This window comes from Mastomys coucha, unplaced genomic scaffold, assembly GCF_008632895.1.
Source record: "Mastomys coucha isolate ucsf_1 unplaced genomic scaffold, UCSF_Mcou_1 pScaffold21, whole genome shotgun sequence".
NCBI lineage: Eukaryota > Metazoa > Chordata > Mammalia > Rodentia > Muridae > Mastomys > Mastomys coucha.
In genome coordinates this window covers 94,322,686-94,327,170 of record NW_022196904.1, presented here as the reverse complement: position 1 = coordinate 94,327,170, position 4,485 = coordinate 94,322,686, and positions in this window count along the sequence as shown.

Here is a 4,485-nt window from a genome sequence, read left to right as displayed (position 1 = left end):
AGAGAGAGAGGGAGAGAGAGAGATGTCTGGATTTATATTTGGAAGAGCCTCGGGGGAAGGAAAATTCAGGGTTGGGAACAGAGTATGCCAGGTAGGGACTGAGGGATGCTCCGAGAACTTGGAAGCCAGGTCTGCTTTGATATGTAAAATGTGCACCCCAGTCCCTTGTCCTGAGGTCCAAACAGCTACCTGAATCCCTTCTATGGCCTCAGCACATTGTACTTGGGTGCATGCACACCTGAATCCCTTCTATGGCCTCAGCACATTGTACTCGGGTGCATGCACATACACATGCACATACATATGGATACACCATAAAGCAAATAAATAGGTTAGTAAAATAGCAGGGAGAAAGAGCAATAGCTCCTCAGAGAACTTTAGCTCATAACTGCAATCATGTGCCCCACAAGACACTCAGGGATGCCGGGTTACCAGGTCCATCCCAACTGGTAGCACAGACTTCTTACCAGCTAACAAATGACTAAATTCCTCTTCTAATTTTCTTTTCCCTTGGCCAGTAGTGAATCTCTGAATTCTGTTACAGCTCTTAGAGGCCTACAGACAGGACTCCCTCCCATCCCTAAGGACTTTCTTCTCTGTGTCAGCGCAATGTTATGGAAATATTTCTTACGTCCTATGAGGCTGCAACTTTTACTGGATGTCACAGTCAGAGTTAATAATACACCTCAAAGTCACTTTATGTAGCTGGCCACTGAACTACAGTTATGCAATTTTGTGAAGTATTCTTTGTAAAGTGTTCTTAGTACTGGGGCTGGAGAGATAATAGCTTGAGTTCAATTCTCAGTAACCACATATATTATATGTATATTTCCTTATAAATAAATTATTCTTAAAAAAGAATACTTTAGGCCGGGCAGTGGTGGTGCACACCTTTAATCCCAGCTCTTGGGAGGCAGAGGCAGGCAGATTTCTGAGTTTGAGGCCAGCCTGGTCTACAGAGTGAGTTCCAGGACAGCCAGGGCTATACAGAGAAACCCTGTCTTGGAAAAAAAAAAATGGAATACTTTAGTGCTAAAACCATCTTGGGTTAACTGGTCTCTGGTCATGTAGACCATCTATAACTTCCCATACAATGTGTCCCTGATCTCAAGATTATGAGAACTGCCTCCCAGTGCTGAGACTAAAGGCATGTGACTTTACACCCAGCTCTGCTTTTCTTATTTTTTTTAAAGATTTTTATTTTTATTTATTTTATGTGTATGAGTACACTGTTGCTGTACAGATGGCCGTGATCCACCATGTGTGTGGCTGCTCTCCCACCCCGCTCGCTCCAGTGTAATTCACTGTAGCTGTCTTCAGATGCACCAGAAAAGGGCATCGGATCTCATTATGGGTGGTTGTGAGCCACCATGTGGTTGTTGGGATTCGAACTCAGGACCTTCAGAAGAGCAGTCAGTGCTCTTACCTGCTGAGCCATCTCGCCAGCCCCCTGCCTTTCTTATTTTAAACCATGGAAGACTTCAGGAATTTGAGCTTCATCCTTGTGTGTGAACCATGATAATATTCTCATATAGGGGGTGGAGGACTGGGAAGAGAGGAGGGAGGGGGAACTCTGACCAGGATGTATTATATGAGAGAAGAATTAAAAGAAAAAAATGATGAATTTGAGCCAGTAGGCTGGGGTCAGAAAACCAGAGGTGGAAGGAATCTGTTCGTTATACAGATAAACAGCCTGCACAGGGAAACCTCACCTCTCAGAGCCAGGTGAACTAAGTTTCTCACAACAGAATAACCTCAAATGTTTTAAAGGTCAGCAACAATAGAAACTATTCTTTGTATTATTGTTTTGTATGCGTGCTGCCAAAGCAAAGAACTCTTCTGATTTTGATGCCAGTAAAGTCTATTTGTAGATAAGGTGCCTCATTCTGTGAGACACTTGGGGTTGTTTTTTGACACTCATGTCCCTTTATTCCTAAATTTATTTCATTACCAAATTGTATTTCTTCTGCCTTAAAAATCTATCTTTTTTTTGTTTGTTTGTTTTGACAGTCTATCTACATAACCCTGGCTGTCCTGGAACTTGCTTTGTAGAACAGGCTGGCCTTGAACTCAAGAGAGATCTGAAACTACTGTTCTTGCCCCCAAGACCATAGTCTATTTTCCACAGCCTGCTATTCTTGTATAAAATTGTGTATCAGATTGAAATGTACTTCAACGATAAAATGCTTGACTAGCTTGTATGAGGCCTTGGGTTTAATCCCCAGTACACACACACATACACACACACACACACACACCGTTTATCAGATCATACTCCTGGTGAATTAATTACTTGAGTAGGTAAATTAGAACAGAACCCTGCAATGTGACAGATATAATTCTAACTGATGAGAATATGTAAATAAATATTATCTTATTATCATAGTGCTGACAAAGCAAGTAAGCACTGTGGTGCTGTGATAAATGCTATGGGGTGTGGCTGGGGTGAGGGAGAGCTTGGTATATATTCAGTTCAAGAAGGTGGGTTAGGAGGAGTCTCCAACACTCAAAGATGAGAGTGAAGTAACGGGGTGGGGTCAGGGGGAGTGGGTGGGTTTTCCTGGTAGAGGGAACAGCAAGTGAAAAGACCTTGGGAGGAAATCACATCTGGGAAGAGCTGAGCGTACAGGAAATGGAGTGGGCTGAAACTGAAGAGCCAATGGAGGACTCTATCATCGGCCATAGTTGGGCATCCTTTAAAGCAGTGGTTCTCAACCTTCCTCGTGCTGTGACCCATGTTGCAGTGACCCTGTTAGCATTCTGTCTAAGTTCCATTCCACAGTTACCTGGCAACAGGCAGGTAGGCCTGGTCTGCTATAAAAAGAGCTGCTTGCCCCCTCCTCCCTCTCTTGTTCTCTTGCTCTTTTGCTTCTCTCTTGCTCTTCCTCTCCCCTTCCCATTCCCTTCCCCGACCCCTCTCTCCACGTGCTCATGGGCATGGATGGCCTCTACTTCTCTACTCTCTCTCTCTGCCTCTCTCTCCCTCTACTATGTTCTTAACTCCCCTCCCCATGCCCTGTATAAATTCTATTCCATGCTATACCATGTGGCTGATCTCTCAGGGGGAAGGGATGCCTCTGTATGGGCCCGCTGAGACATCCTCTTCTCCCATACCCAGACAGAACATATTCTTATAGCTCTTTCTCTTTTTATCACCAACCACCACAGCAGTGATCTGTCTCCACCCACTGAGTACTGGGATTAGCGATGTGTGTTCCTGGCTCTTACAGATCTTTATCCTGTGTTTTGAAGCTCTTTGCAACACTTGGGTCCCTTTGCTCAATGGATCTTCTCTCAGCAGTTTTGAATGTAGTCCCTCATCCTACATCTACATGACTAGGGCCTTGTGAGAAAACAAACGACACTGAATGTTTTAAATGGGATGTAGCTTATTTATTTATAAAGATTTTATTTTTAATTATGTGCATGAATATTTGTCTTGTGTGTGGGTAGGTATACTATGTATGGGTACCGGAGAAGGCCAGAATTCTCTGGAGCTAGAGTCTCATGCAATCTTGAGCAACCTGACTCAGGTGCTGGGAGCAGATGGTCTTCTGAGAGAACTCACACATTTGAAACTGCTGAGTGACCTCTCCAGCCCCAAGATGGAGTTTAGTGCAAGGACTTCTCATCACGTGGGTCTTGAGAAAGGTTGAATCCTGAGCTGGGCCTGGCGGTCAGCCTCCCAAATACTCAGGAAGCTAAGGCAGGGGAATCTCAAGTACAGTGTGAGTTCCAGGCCAAGCTGGGGCAATTTAGAGAGATACTGCTTTGAAATACAAAGAGCAAAATGAAGGCTGGGGGGTGGGTATAGCTTAGTGGTGGAGCTTGCCTAGCATTAAAAAGGCCCTGGGCTCAATCTTTAGCACCACAAAAGAAAAAGGGAAAAACAAAAGAAAAGAAAAAAGGGAAAGGAAGGTTGAGGTCACCTGGAGACTAACAAATGAAGGAGTTGTAACAGAGTTAATTGCAAGGGAGTGGCGGCTTTGACCACGTGACCAGTATCTAGAACAATAGTTGCTCATACTAGATGCTAAGAAAGTATTTATTGAACAAATGAAATTTGTTGGACAATAAGATTCACAGCCTACATTGTGTGGATTGTGCCAATCACAGCACAAGGTTGGCACCATGGCAGCTCCATAGGACTGTATAACAAGAGACCTCAGCCTGGTGACTTAAGACATCTTATTCCCTCACAGTTCTGAGGCCCAAGTAAAAAGTAGAAAAGATCTTATCATAGCTACCTTCCCTCCAAAAGCCCCAAGGAAGGATTCTTCCTTGTAGGGCCGATCCCATCTCTTTCTTTACTTGACCCTCTATGTGATGTGTGTATGTTGTGAGTTTGCTTTTGATATTGTTGTTCTGTTTTGGAGCCACGGTATCATGTAGGGCAGGCTGGCAAGATGATTTTGGGTTTCTTTTCTTTTCTTTTCTTTTCTTTTCTTTTCTTTTCTTTTCTTTTCTTTTCTCTTCTCTTCTTTT